Genomic DNA, 16,599 nt, shown 5'->3' with positions numbered 1-16,599 from the left:
TCTTTGATTTATATGATAAATACTTGTTCTTATTCTTAATCGTGAGTTTTAATCCTTGTTTTAATATTTCAGGATATTAATTCAGGTCTTTGATGTGCTTATTCAGTGGAGGAAAAGCCCCTATTTAAGAGTAGATCATTCATAATTAAGCGGAGTTGCATGTAATCCTAGAGATAGGATGACATAAATCTACCGGATTAGAGTCATATCTAATAAGGGAATCCATAGATCGAGTTAATGTGACAATAGGGGTTTTAATTAGAAAGAGATTTCAATTAATCAACCTAGAGTCAGTTGTTTTTAGTCTCGAAAGGGATATTAACATAAATTAGGGATTTCTACGGAATAAGTCAAGTGAATAATTCATATAATTCAAAGGTAATAAATGAAGTCTAGGTGGATTTTTTCTTTGGTATTGTCTTGTCAATCGGTTTTTCAGAAAGAAATTTTCAACTTTAATCTCTATCGTAACCTTAGTTAATTAGATAATTAGTCTTAGATAAAACATCCCCTAAATTTTTTAAGCTAGATAATAAAAAGATAGTAATTACTAATATTTTTAGTCCTCGTGGATATGATATATCCGGTCTCACCATAACAATACTACTGTTCGATAGGTGCGCTTACCTTAAGTTGAATTTTTAGTTAGTTTAGCGACCATCAAGTTTTTGGCACCGTTGCTGGGGACTAAGATATTAGGAACACTTAATTTTTATTACTTTAGCCATTTTTATTTTTTATTGCAATTTAAATTTTTTTTTATTCACTAAATTTTTTTTTTTTTACTTCTGGCAGGTTTTTATAGTTTATGACTAGAAGAAACCCGTCAAGACCTCTACTTTTTGATAGTGAGATCGAGAGTACAACTCACAGAAACTGAAGAGAAATAAGGTGCAGCTTACAATACATAGAGGAAGAGCGAGAAGGCGATATCCATACTACAACCGAGGAGATGGCTGGTAATCAGAATAATTTGCTAACTTCTGTGGTTGCTGCAAATCCAGTAGATCAGAATCCTGCTTCTCATACTATGTATGATTATGCTAAACCCAATTTAACAAGAACTGAATCGAGTATAGTTAGACCTACTGTTGCTGCAAATAATTTTGAACTGAAACCTAACACGATTCAAATGATACAACAGTTTGTTCAGTTTGATGGTTTGCAGGATGAGGATCCAAACACTCATTTAGTGAATTTTCTGGAATTCTGTGACACCTTTAAGATCAATGGCGTTTCTGACGATGCCATTCACCTTCGGTTGTTTTTCTTTTCATTAAGGAATAAGGCTAAACAGTGATTGAACTCGTTACCACGAGGGTCAATCACCATTTGGGAACAAATGACCGAAAAATTCTTACTTAAATATTTTCTGCCAGCTAAAACGGCTAAATTGAGGAATGATATCTCTTCTTTTGTACAGATGGATCTAGAAACTTTTTATGATGCATGGGAGAGATACAAGGACTTATTAAAAAGGTGCCCTCACCATAGATTACCCTTTTGGCTACAAGTTCAAACATTTTACAACGGTGTGAACCCTTCAACAAGACAACTTATCGATACAGCCGCCGGTGGAACTTTAAACAACAAAACACCTGAAGAAGCTTACGAATTTATTGAAGAGATGTCACTGAATAACTATCAGTGGCAAGTCATGCGAACAAAGCTGACAAAAGTAGCTGGTGTTTTCAACCTCGACGCGGTCACTATGCTATCCAACCAGGTAGAACTTTTAAATAAAAAGATTGATGGTTTGTATGGTTCTACTCAGGTACATCTAGTGATGAGGTGTGATTCAAATGGAGGAGGAATGCACAATACAGATTATCCATCCTTCAACCCTAGCACCGAGGAAGAACAAGTCCACTATATGGGTAATAATTCTAGACCTCAAAATAACCTATATAGTAACACTTATAATGCAGGTTGGAGGAACCATCCCAATTTCTCGTGGGGTGGTCAAGGAAATCAAAGACCACAACATCCTCCTAGTTTTCAAAAACCACCTTCCCAACAAGAGAAGAAACCGAACCTTGAAGAGATGCTCACAAAATTCATCTCAATGTTAGAAACTCATTTTCAGAATGCCGAAACAGCGCTTAAGTATCAACAAGCATCGATTTAAGGACTCGAAACTCAAATAGGATAGCTTGCCAAGTTTCTTTCTGAATGACCACAAGGTAGCATGCCTAGTAACACAGAAACTAACCCAAGGGAGCAACTCCATGCCATCACTATGCGCGACGAAGAAGGGTTAGTTGAATCTAGATTTGAAACGAGGCTCAAGGCTGTGGTAAGTAATGGTAAGGGTGAGATGAATCATGGTACACAAGAGCCACTAAGTAAAGAGTATAAACCTCGTGTGCCATACCCCAAAGCGACAAGGAAAGACCACATGGACGAAAAATTTGGTAAATTCCTTAAATTACTAAAAAAATTGCATATTAACTTACAGTTTATTGAAGCTCTTTTGCAGATGCCAAATGTAGTGAAATTTTTAAAGGAGCTCTTAGCTAATAAACGAAAGTTAGATGATGTGTCGCATGTGGAACTAAATGTAATTTGCTAGTAATTCTATAGAATAAGCTACCCAAAAAGTTAAAAGATCCAGGGAGTTTTACGATTCCTTGCTTAATTAGTAGTTTGAATGTTAATAATGCGTTAGCTGATTTAGGGGCGAGTATTAATGTCATGCCCTATAAAATGTTTAAGCAACTTGATCTTGGAAAACCCAAACAAACTAGAATGAAGACGTGCTTCTCAAAATTGATAAATTTATATTGAATTCCTAAGGGTATTATTGAAGACGTGCTTCTCAAAATTGATAAATTTATATTCCCAGTTGACTTTGTTGTTCTAGACATGGATGAGGATAGTGACGTACCTCTAATTTTAGGAAGGCCCTTTTTAGCAACCGCTAGAACTATCATAGATGTTGGTACAGGTGAATTGATACTTCGTGTAGGAGATGACACGATTACACTTCAAGCTCGTGATTCTACTAAAATATCTAGTAATCAAGACGATTGTTTAAATTCTGTTAACTCGAGAAATATTATGGCTCAAACTTCTTTTCGAGAAACCCCTAGGAAGAACGTGATGGAGCTTCATTCTAATCCATACCACAAAAATAGAGCAACTCACGAGGAACAAAGATTACAAATCGATAAACTAGACGAATGGTGAACACATGTCAATGAGAAACCAAAAGCACACGATGAATCTAAGCAACACCATGATAAGCGTAAGAATGAAACAAAGCAATTTAAGGTTGGGGATAAAGTATTGTTAGATGAAAAGGACCCCCGAATTGCTACTTCAGAGCTTAATGCAAACAGAGTGACTCCTTTCATGGTACTGAATGTTTTCTCATATGGTACAGTCGAGGTAAATCATTCTCAATTCGACACTTTTAAGGTAAATATTACTCGACTTAGACTTTATATGGAAAATAGAATTGATAGTAAGAAGGAGGACTCTTGACTCCGTGATCCGTCGTGACCATGTGAATGAGAGGTAAGTCGAGCTTAAACTCTAAATAAGCACTTCTCGAGAGGCAATCTGAGCACTAACACCACTAACTAGTTTATTTTTGCTATTTTTCGTGTTTTTTATGCAGGAACAGTGACCCACACAGCCTGGACACACGGGCGTGACCTTGGCCATGTGGAAATAGAGCTACGAAATCCCAAAATATCAATCCACACGACTTGTGATAAATCCACACGGGTGTGTGACACGGCCGTGTGAAGCACACGACCTAGACACACGGGCGTGTCCTAAGCTGTGTGAAAATTGGAGCAAAAAATTTTCAATTTTCAAACAAGTGAGAGAGTTACACAAGCAAGACACATGGTCATGTGTTCGGACACACGGGCGTGTGGGATACCACACGGCCGTGAGAGAAGCAAACAAGGAAGAACACGACCATGAGAACCACACAGCTTAGACACACGGGCATGTTCCCAGGCCGTGTGGCACATAGTCATAAAAATTTTGCGACCAACACGGGCAATAAGTCAAACCATACGGCCTGGGGGTACGGGCGTATCGAAGCAACCATGTGCAAACCTGACTACGATTTCACAAAAAACACGGGATAGGAACATACCACACGGGTGTAGGCCACAGCCGTGTGGCCCAAAACGGGGCTTGCACAATCGTAAGCCCTATTTAACCCTAATCCCTAACCCTAATTTCCCCCCTTTCCTATTTAAACCCCCCTTTTTTACTATTCATCTTCTTCCCCTCTTCCCCTTCTCCCCCCACCCTCTAACCACCAAAGCACCGCCGGCAGTCACCTCCCCCTCTCATTTCCCCTTCTCCCTCAGCTCTGTCATCTACCATCAAGTACCACTCTGACGATCGCGCCTACCCCCACTCACCATCGTCGGTTACATCTCTTCCACTCATCCTTCCTTCATTTTTTTTATTTATTTTTATCATAGTTATTATTAATAGTACTTATTTCTTATGTTTATTTTTTTATTACTTTACTTGCTTCACATCTAAATATTTGTTGAATCTAAAACTGCTAGTTATTGACCTGGTTTGCTGAAATTCTTCTTTTGGTAATACTCTGCATAGCTATTCTATTTCTATTTTTCTGAGTATTCAAGTAGTTTAAGTTCACTCTTCCTCTGTTCTTTTGTGGCCTTAATATCTTGTTCATTTTCTTTATATGTGGTCCCAGTCATGATTATCATCGGCTTCATTTTACATCCCTATTTTTACTTGAGTTTCGTTACTATTTTTGTTATTGTTGGGTAGTGACATATTGATTTGTCCAATTGATTAAACCAAATCAAGTTAATGGACTGGCCTATTGTGTTTATTCGTCAAATTTAATTTATTTATGCCCTTTATTGCAGATACATAATGACGAACCCAAAAGGCAAGAAAGTCGCGGTTCCCACCTCGAAAAAATAGAAAGAAGCAACATTTTCCTCAAGTTCCACCACCGAGATACGTCACCCATTCCTCCAATTACCACCAGGGCCCCAAGAAGAACTATTTCAGATTCTACGTGCCCGACCACTTGGTGTGGGGCGTTGTATCGATTGGGTCGTACTAGAGACGGTCCACCTAGCCGATTTGGTATGAGCCCTCCTCGCTATAGCTCCATGAGACCGATTCTTTGATATCGTTGAGCTGAAATATTTGGAATTCACCTTGGAACTCAGCTCGACTCTCCAATTACAGACAGTGATGGTGGAATACGACGACCCAGGAATAGTTCAATTCCGCCTTGGCGGTCTAGTATGATAGTTGAATGTCCCCGAATTTGGAGCTGCCTTGGGACTCTATACCGATGAGTTTATGGAGATAGACCATTTCCCCCACCTCCACCGCCACATACATCGTTCACCTTCCTCGAGTTGGGTCGACCTCTACCTTCCTACAGGCATTTATGATTCTAGCCGTTCAAAGGCATCAACTCTAGCTCCAGCTCTGCGCTATCTCCACTCCCTTTTGGCACACACATTAACGGGGAGGCGAGAGAGCACTGGCGTCGTCAACACTCACTACACATACTTCCTGTGGAGCATGAGCCATGGGCATGTTTTTTATCTCGCTTACTCTGTTGCCTTTGCCTTTCGCCACCAGACAGAATGACACCGAAAGGGAGTCATCAGCACCGGCCCATATGTGACTCATTCAATACGATATGTTGGGCTCCTGAATACAGTGGCGCAGTCTTCAACACTCACTCTCAATGGCCAGATGTCCCCACAGGGCATCCAAAGTATGTTCTATATGCGAATGATTGAGCATCATCATGGGTTCGACCCTCCTCAGTATCGACTTGCACAAGCTACCGATGAGGATGACGTTGAGGATATTCCTGATGATATCCCTGCATTTCAGGAGGACCCACCTTCACAGCCACCACCGAGTCACCGACCAGTTCATGCAACTGTTTCATTGTCTGAGGTTTCTGACCACCTTCATTGCTTTGAGCAATATTCTACTCAGTGATTCGGCAGCATCGAGGCGACGCTACAACAAATCTGCCAACATTTTCACATATCGCCTCCAGCACCACCACCTTACGATCCAGCTGTTGACGAGGACTATTAAGTCCATCTAATTTTTAAGTTGTTTTTCTTTTTATTTTATTTTTATTTTGGCATTTCTTTTGCACTTTCATTATCAATTACTTACAAGACTTTTATTAGTATAATTTGAATTTTATTTTATCGAGTTATTTCATTATTCCTAATTATAATAACCATATACATATAAATCCCTTAAATATTATTGATGGCATCACAGTTTCAAAAGGTTCAGTCGATGGGTACTACTAAAGCATAAACAAACAATCATCCACGACTGCCATGTCTTTCTCGACCACGACCATAGCCACCATGACACCGACCACCATGATAACTTCTTTGTTGGGCACTGTGATTGCGGAACCCAACCCCTGCCACCACCTTCACCTCTATCTACATGTCACATACACATCACTTCCAATGCTTCTAAACTTGTTTTCACTCTTTCAAGGATTACATCCAAATTCAGGGCCGTTTCGATTCTCTCCCTCTCTTCTGATATTATGCTTATATTGCTATTATCTATCTCTGTACGTTGAGGACAATGTACATATTAAGTGTGGGGAGGTTATTTATGTGATTATCAAAAAAATCCCTAAATTTTTATCTTGTTCTCAAATAAGTTCCTCATATTACTATTAGAATGAATCTTGATTGACTTATGATTTTTTATGTTTTGAATTAAATTATTGGTAACTTTCTTTGATTGTTTAAACTTTAAGAAACTAGAGGATCAAGCATGATAAGTTGATTTTTGAGAATTAAAATTTCTAAGTTGTTTCCCTGAATTGAGGTATGATCTTGAAGTTTCGAATTTACAGGATTGACATCAAATACCCATAATTCTTGTGAGATTTTGAGCCCTTTAGAGCATATATCTTTCTTGCTCACTAATTTTATTGGTTATGAGTGTGTCAACATTGATTTGTTATTCTAGAACTTGCTTTAGTTATGCAGGTCAAGACCACACCTTTGATTTGATATACGAAAATGATAAAGGCACTTAGGTTCTAACCCATTTACCTCATAAAAAGCCTACCCATATAATTGACCCCTAGTGAACCCCTTTGGGCCTTAACTATTATTCCTTAATTTTCCCTTTAATATTAACCCACAACTTAACCCTTTTTGATTCATTAAGAATTTCTCCTTTTTTATCGAGATTTAATTTGATTAGTTACCTAATATTATTCGTTCATTCCAGTTGCTGAATTATTTCTCATTATGTATTTTCCATTATTGTTCTTATTCTTAAAAAAAAAAGTATATTCATTTAAATTACATATTGTTCTAAAGAGCTTGGATAAGTTATCATATTGAGAGAAAAGCTCCCTTCATTAGTTTTGGTTAGTGTTAATTCTGGCACTTGTTTGTAATCTAGTGAGTAGATTTGTTTTTCTAAGTTTGGTAATTTATTAAATTAATCTCGATATTAACCTACCTTTTAAGCCTTTATCCACACCTTTAACCCAAGCCCCCTTACAACCCTGTTAAAGTCCATTTGATTTGTGTATCATCTCATTATAGTGGTGGAAATTTGATTTTCATGCAAGCCTATGGTAATAACTTTTCATGTTTGACTATCGAGTGGTTAATTATTGAACCTTAAACACTTTGAGTGGTTTAAGTGAATCATTAGTGAGGATGTCAACCTTGTTAATTTGAAATTAAAGGTGATTACTTAATAAAGGGGGATACCTATGATTTTATGATTGAAATGCTCAATTTGGATTGTTTGAAACTTTAATGTTCTTATAGTTAAGCTCTTAATGTATGATTACTTGTGGATTATTTCAAAAATTATTAATGAGAATTATAAGTTAAGAAGGATTTATTTTATTTGTGAGTTGAGGACTTTGCTTGAGGATAAGCAAATGCTTAAGTGTGGGGATATTTGATAAACCATAATATATATACATATTTTTATCCCATGCTTGGCATATTTACGGATGATTTTTCCTTGGTTTCATTGAATCTGATGCTCCTAATCCTTTAATTTCATATTTTATACTTAGGAAAGCTTAGGATAGCAAAAAGAGCGAGAAACGGGCAAAAAATAGACAAATTGGGCCTAAAGCAGTGTTTCACATGGCCTAGGCACTTCCACACGAGTGATCCACACGCTTGTGTGTAACACACGGGTAGACCAAGCTCCCATGTGTCATAGCCGTGTCGATATTAATCCAAGTCAGAATTGCACACGGCCTGAGCACCTTCACACGGGCATGGCACACGGTCGTGTCCCTGTCGAGCCCAAGTCTAGTTCTACTCGGAAAAGGGCGCTTTTGAGAGTTTTGAAGCATTCTAAAGCCTATACAAACACCTTAGAAGAGGATTAAAGGGGATGCGCAGAGTAGAAGGCAGAAAAGTACTCAAGAACAGCCATCGGAATCACCTGGGAGACAGGATCTACATCAAGACTGAAGATTTCCATCCAATTTCCTAGAAGTTATTTGGGTTTCTTTATGTTTTTTGTTTTTCATTTTTTGAGATGTTTTTCATTATTATTATGAACTAAATTCCCTAAATACCTAAGGGAGATGAAACCTAGGACGAATCTTATTACTCTTTGATTTATATGATAAATACTTGTTCTTATTCTTAATTGTGAGTTTTAATCCTTACTTTAATATTCCAGGATATTAATTCAGGTCTTTGATGTGCTTATTCAGTGGAGGAAAAGTCCCTGTTTAAGAGTAGATCATTCATAATTAAGCGGAGTTGCATGCAATCCTAGAGATAGGACGACAAAAATCTACCGGATTAGAGTCAAATCTAATAAGGGAATCTATAGATTGAGTTAATGCGAAAATAGGGGTTTTAATTAGAAAGAGATTTTGATTAATCAACCTAGAGTTAGTTTATTTTAGTCTCGAAAGGAATATTAATATAAATCAGGGAGTTCTACGAAATAAGTCAAGTGAATAATTCGTCTAATTCAAAGGTAATAAATGAAGTCTAGGTGGATTCTTTCTTGGGTATTGTCTTCTCAATCAGTTTTTCAAAAAGTAATTTTCAACTTTAATCTCTGTCGTAACCTTAGTTAATTAGATAATTAGTCTTAGATAAAACATCCCCTAAATTTTTTAAGCTAGATAATAAAAAGATAGTAATTACTAGAACTTTTAGTCCTCGTGGATACGATATATCCTGTCTCACCATAATTATACTACTGTTAGATAGGTGCGCTTGCCTTAAGTCGAATTTTTAGTTAGTTTAGCAAAAATCAGCAGTGCGATGCAAGTGGAGGTGGATTAAACAATTCAGAATATCCCTTCTATGGCCCTAACATGGAGAACGACCAATTGCACTATATGGGTAATAATCCTCGACCTCAAAACAATTCTTATAGTAACACTTACAATGCTAGTTGGAGGAACCACCCAAATTTCTCATGGAGAGGCCAAGGAAATCAAAGACCACCACCCCCTCCAAGCTTCCAACAACAACCTTACCAGCTAGAGAAAAAGCCGAATCTTGAGGAGATGATGATAAAATTTATCTCAGTAGCAGAGACTCATTTTCAGAATACAAAACTGCACTTAAAAATCAACAAACATCAATTCAAGGGCTCGAGAATGAAATAAGACAACTGGCTAAGATGATTTCAGAGAGACCACTAGGAAGCCTACCTAGCAATACCCAACCCAATCCAAAAGAGCATGTGAAAGTAGTTACATTAAGGAGTGGGAAGGTTTTTGTAACACCCTCACGCCCGAGACCGTCACCAAAGTCGAGCTTGAGGTGTTACTAAACTTAATTCATTAATTAAACAGCTCAAACAATTTAATTTTTAAAATTTCCAGACAAGCTGGCTAACTGCGTCACAATCGCTTAAAAATTCATATCTCGAGTTTCAAAACTAGAAATTAAGATCCATAAATTTTCCTTGAAACTAGACTCATATATCTATCTACTAATTTTTTTTCTAAAATTTTTGGTCAAGCTAATTAGTACAGTTCATTAGTTAAAGTCTCCCCTATTTCAGGGTTTGACTACTATGACCCCTGTGTATTACGAATCAGATATCTCTCTATACAGAGTTTTAATGATTATGATGTTTATATCTCATAATACTATACTCAATAAGTAATCTGTACATATAAATTACAACTTCTAATTATTTTTTTACAATTTTTGGTGAATTTTTAAATTCAGAACAGGGGATTTAGAGACCACTATGACCCTATTCCACTAAAACTTAAATATCTCATAAAATATAACTCATTTACCTATTTTGTTCCATCCATATGAAAATAGACTCATCAATATTCAATTTCATAACTTATTCATAATTTAATTCCATTTATACTATTTTTAGTGATTTTTCAAATTCACATCACTGCTGCTTTTACCATTACAAGAATTTTCATGGTTTAGTTAAGACATAAAGCATACATGTTATCATATATAAACTTGATTAGCCATTCCAATAGCTAATCATTTACAAACCCTTTTCTTACCAAACCATAACCATATCATATGATCATTTATATAAAATGAGTATATTCCTATACATGCCACACTCAAAATATACAAGCCATTTTACCAATTTAGGTCTTCGGATAGTGTGAACGAGCCTTCGACCTATCCCGATTCTCAAGCTCATATCATGCAATCCAACATAAACATCATTAAGACACTCATATCATAAGAATACTTACTATCTTACCACAATTTTGTCTTACCAAGTTCTCAACCAAGAATTAAACTCATACCTGTCCATTTTCACTTCTTCAACACATTCATCATCGAATCACTTTCGTTTTAAGCATCCTCAATATTCTCTTAGGATTCTCCCGTTGAACACATCGGAATATAATTTCGGATACGCAAATAGTGTGCACGTAAGTGCCATACTCATAACTGAATAAGCTCAATAGCTTTTGAAATCTATGTAGCCAAGCTACCATGTAATCCACCCATAAATGAACTCGGACTCAACTCAATGAGCTCGGGCGTTCGCATCCATTAGTGAACTTGGACTCAACTCAACGAGTTCGGATGCCTAGTTACATCTCACGAACTCGGACTCAACTCAACGAGTTCGGAACTCAACCATCCTAGTGACATGTCACTTGTACCCTAATTTATTCCCAAGGTTCAAACGGGATTCTTCTCAATTACACATTTTGATTTCCTTCTTCGAAATATAGAAACCAATATTTGCTAGCATCTCATACTTATCAAGTTGTTCATATAATTTGCATTTTATCAAACAATAATTCACAAAGCATAATATTTCATGGTAATAAATATCATATCATATAAATAACATTAAATCACTTAAAATAAAAATTATGTTACTTTATTTACACATGAACTTACCTCGATAAAAATATTAGCAATCGAGCCTATTCCTCGTAAACTTTGTTTTTCCCTCGATCGCGACTTGAATCTCGTTTCTCTTGATCTATAATGCCAAATTAATTTTATTTAATACATAAATTCATCAAAACAACCCTTAGTACGAACTTTGGTAAAATTACCATTTTGCCCCTAAACTTTTTGCATATTTACATTTTTGCCCCTAGGCTCGAGAATTAAACTTCATCCCTTATTCTTATGTTTTATGACATGCTGATCATTTTTTCCTTCTATAGCAACATCAAATTCACACTCTAACATGTACTTATGAATATTAGGTATTTTTACCGATTAAGCCCTTTTACTCGTTTTCACTTAAAACCGAGTAGCACAAGTTGTCTAACATAATTTAAAACCTCATATTCTATCATAAAACGCCAAAATACACAAATTTCACCTATGGGTATTTTTCCAAATATGAATCCTAGGTTGACTTATTGTTAGCATAAGCTAAATCGAGCTACCGGGATTTCAAAAACATAAAAATCATTAAAAACGGGCATACAAATCACTTACAATCAAGGCTTAAAAGTGTTGAAACCATAGATATGGTGGAGAGCAAAATTTGGCAGCAAATTATGGAGAAGATGATCATTTTTGTGTTATTTTTCCCATTTTATTTCATTTAATATCCAAATGACCAAAATGCCCTTCCTTACTAAACTTTCAAAAATTCCATCCATGTCCAATTTTTGTCCATAAACTTAGAAATTGGTCAAATTGCTATTTAAGGCCTCCTCATTAATATTCCAAAGTAATTTCATACTAAAAATTTCTAGAATGAAAGTTTTGCAAATTATTTGATTTAGTCCCTAATTTCAACTTAAGCACTTTATGCATAGAATTTCGTCACGAAATTCTCACACGATCATGAAATCATGCCATAGACCTTAAAATGATAATAAAATAAATTTTTCTACCTCAGATTTGTGGTGACGAAACCACTATTCCGATTAGGCCCTAATTCGGGATATTACAACTCTCCCCCCTTTAAGGATTTTCGTCCTCCAAAACCTTACTGGTAAACAAGTGTGGGTATTGATTTCTCATAGTTTTCTCAAGTCCCCATGTAGTCTCTTCTACCCCGTGCTTTTGCCACAATACTTTCACGAGAGAGACTTTTTTATTTCTTAGTTGTTTGACCTCTCGAGCTAAAATCTTAATCGGTTCTTCTTCGTAAGTTATATCTGGTCATAGCTCAATTTCTGTCGGTGAAATTATATGTGAAGGATCTGAACGATACCGACATAGCATTGATACATGGAACACATCATGCATATTCTGTAATTCAGATGGCAATGCTAACCGATAAGCTACTGGTCCAACTTTTTCAATTGTTTCATACGGTCCAATAAAACGCGGACTCAACTTACCCTTCCGTCTAAATCTAAGAACTTTCTTCCATGGAGACACTTTTAAAAATACCTTACGCCAACTTGAAATTCGATTTCCTTTCGTTTCAAATCCGCATAAGATTTCTGTCTATCCGATGCAGCTTTCACACAATCTCGAATCACTTTCACTTTTTCTTCGGTTTCTTTTATTAGATTAATCCATAAATCTGAGTTTCCTTGAGTTCAGTCCAATACAATGGCGTTCGTCATTTACGACCATACAATGCTTCATAAGGTTCCATCTTTAAACTCGTCTGATAACTATTATTATAAGCAAATTCTACCAACGGTAAATACCTTTCCCAACTACCTTGAAATTCCAATACACAACATCTGAGCATGTCTTCAAGAATCTGAATCACTCTCTCTGACTGTCCATCAGTTTATGGATGAAAGGCAGTACTGAAATTCAACTTTGTACCTAATGCCTCTTGCAACTTTTGCCAAAACCGCGAAGTAAATCTCGGATCTCTATTCGAAATTATTGACAAAGGTATTCCATGAAGTCTAACAATCTCACTGATATACAATTTAGCCAACTTATTAAGAGAATAATCCGTACGTACCGAAATAAAATGAGCCGATTTAGTCAGTCTGTCAACTATTACCCAGATGGCATTTTTCTTCCCTGGAGTTAACGGCAACCCTGACGCAAAATCCATAGTAATCCGATCCCATTTCCATTCAGGAACCATGATAGGCTGGAGTAGTCCCGAAGGTGCTTCGTGTTCAGCTTTCACTTGTTGACAAATTAAGCACTTTGATACAAACTCGGAGATATCTCTTTTCATGCCACTCCACCAATACATTTTCTTCAAGTCATTATACATTTTCGTGCTACCCGAGTGAACCACCAAACAACCATTATGTACTTCATGCAAAATATTTTCAATCAACTCATCATTTTTCGTTACACAAATCCTGTTTTTAAACATCAAGCAACCATCAAAATCGATTCTGAAATCTGATCCCATATCAGCTTCACACTACTTTGTCTTGGCTTGCAAATCTTGGTCATTTTTCTGAGCTTCACAAATCTCTTGTAAAAACATCGGTCTTGCTCTTAACTTTGATAGAATCGAACCATCATCTGATACCTTTAACTGAGTATTCATAGCTCTCAAAGCAAATAGCAACTTTCTGCTCAAAGCATCAGTAACCACATTCGTTTTTCCCGGATGGTAGTCAATAACAAGCTCGTAATCTTTCAATAACTCCAATCATCTTCGCTGTCTCAAATTCAAGTATTTTTGTGACATCAAGTACTTAAGACTTTTATGGTCGGTATATACTCGACACTTTTCACCATACAGATAATGTCGTCAAATCTTCAAAGCAAACACTATAGCAGCCAAATCCAAATCATGAGTCGGATAATTCCTTTCGTGAGATTTTAATTGCCTCGAAGCATAAGCCACCACTTTTCCTTCTTGCATAAGTACACATCCTAAGCCATTTCGAGAAGCATCACTATACACCACAAATTCTTTACCTGATTCGGGTTGTACCAACACTGGTGCTTCAGTTAATAACTTTTTTAATTCTTCAAAACTATGTTGACATTCTTCCGTCCACTCAAATTTAACATCCTTTCGGAGTAGCCTAGTCATAGGAGCAGCAATTATAGAAAATCCATTTACAAACCGCAGATAATACCCAACTAGCCCCCAAGAAACTTCTAACCTCGGTTACATTTTTCGGTGGTTTCCAATCAACAATGGCTGAAATTTTACTAGGATCAACCCGTATACCATCACCTGAAACAATGTGACCCAAAAATCCAACTTTTCGAAGCCAAAATTCACTTTTACTAACTTGGCATATAACTGCTTATTTATCAAAGTTTACAAAACAATCTTCAAGTGTTCGGCATGCGGGTCTCATCTTTCGAATAAATTAAGATGTCATCTATAAATACCATAACAAATTTTTCCAAGTATGGCCGAAATATGCGATTCATCAAATCCATAGACACAGCAGGAGCATTTGTTAACCCAAATGGCATAACTAAAAATTCATAATGACCGTACCTTGTTCTAAATGTAGTTTTAGGTACATCTGACTCTTTTACTCGCAGCTGGTAGTATCTAGATCTCAAGTCAATCTTTGAAAACCATGTTTCTCCTTTTAGCTGATCAAACAAATCATCAATCCTCGGCAACGAATACTTGTTCTTGATTGTCACCTTGTTTAATTGCTGATAGTCAACACACAATCTCATAGAACCATCCTTCTTTTTTCACAAATAACACAGGAGCACCCCAAGGTGAAAAACTCGGTCTCACAAAGCCTTTATCAGTCAACTGTCATGTTCCCCTGCTTCAATTCAAGAAACTATTTACGCTTTTGATCAACAAATCTTTCACTGATGTACTTCTTCCGAAATTCTTCTTGAAAGAACTCCCAAGTTACTTTCTCTTTCGGTACTACTGAAATCAACGTCTTCCACCAATGATAGGCTGAATCCCTCAACAATGATATAGCACATTTCAAGCATTCCTCAGGTGTACAAGACGATTTATCAAATAACCGAATAGAATTCTCAAGCCAAAACTCTGCTTTCTCTGCATCATCATCAACATTTGCCCTGAATTCTTCGGCCCCTTGCTTACGGATTCTGTCAACTGGAGTTCTGTGAAATTTCATCAGATCCATACTGGTGCAATACTCTCTACATCATCAGCCACAGCTGGATTGGGATCCATTTACTATAAAAAAATCACTTAAAAGGTTAGAAGTCGTCACACTATCACAATATATATATATATATGGCATGTATACCAAAACCCGTACATACAACACGTTAGTCCGAGAACCGACTAAACCTGATCTGATACCACTAAATGTAACGCCCCCATGCCCGAGATCGTCGCCAGAGTCGAGCTTGAGGTGTTTCTAAACTTAATTCATTAATTAAACAGCTCAAACAATTTATTTTTAAAAATTTCCAAACAAGCTGGCTAACTGCATCGTAGTCGCTTAAAAATTCATATCTCATGTTCTGAAACTCAAAATTAAGATCTGTAAATTTTGTTTGAAACTAGACTCATATATCTATCTACTAATTTTTTTCTAGAATTTTTGGTCGAGCCAATTAGTACAGTTTATTAGTTAAAGTCTCCCCTGTTTCAGGGGAGACTATTCTGACCCCTGTGTATTACGAATCAGATATCTCTTTGTACAGAGTTTTAATGATTATGCTGTTTGTTTCTAATAAAACTAGACTCAATAATGAATCTGTACATATAAAGTAAAACTTCTAATTATTTTTGTACAATTTTTGGTGAATTTTTAAATTCAAAACAGGGATTCAGAGACCATATGAAAATAGACTCATCAAGCTTCAATTTCATAACTTATTCATCATTTAATTCCATTTCTATTATTTTTAGTGATTTTTCAAATTCACATCACTGCTGCTGTATGACTCTGTTTTATGGCCAATTTTACCATTCCAAGGATTTTCATGGTTTAGTTAAGACATAAAGCATACATGTTATCATATATAAACTTGATTAGCCATTCCAATAGCTAATCATTTACAAACCCATTTTACCAATTTAGGTCTTCGGATAGTGTGAACGAGCCATTTTACCAATTTAGGTCTTCGGATAGTGTGAACGAGCCTTCGACCTATCCCGATTCTCAAGCTGACTTGTCAAAACTACAATGAATGAAAAGAACGGAGTAAGCATAAATGCTTAGTAAGTTCACATGCCAATAACAAGTAACATGATCATGCAATCCAACATAAACATCATTAAGACACTCATATCATA

General features: G+C 36.4%; 1 non-coding gene across 1 annotated transcript; it reads right to left on the bottom strand.

Moving 5' to 3' along the window:
- Nucleotides 1-1,390: 1,390 nt before the first annotated feature.
- LOC128291134 (small nucleolar RNA R71) lies at nucleotides 1,391-1,497 on the bottom strand. The gene has a single exon (XR_008280910.1). It is a non-coding gene; the product is annotated as a small nucleolar RNA R71 (small nucleolar RNA).
- Nucleotides 1,498-16,599: the final 15,102 nt, after the last annotated feature.

The sequence above is a fragment of the Gossypium arboreum genome, chromosome 3, assembly GCF_025698485.1.
Source record: "Gossypium arboreum isolate Shixiya-1 chromosome 3, ASM2569848v2, whole genome shotgun sequence".
Taxonomy (NCBI): Eukaryota; Viridiplantae; Streptophyta; class Magnoliopsida; order Malvales; family Malvaceae; genus Gossypium; species Gossypium arboreum.
The sequence above is the reverse complement of the archived record's forward strand: the minus strand, read 5'-3'. Positions and strand labels throughout refer to the sequence as shown.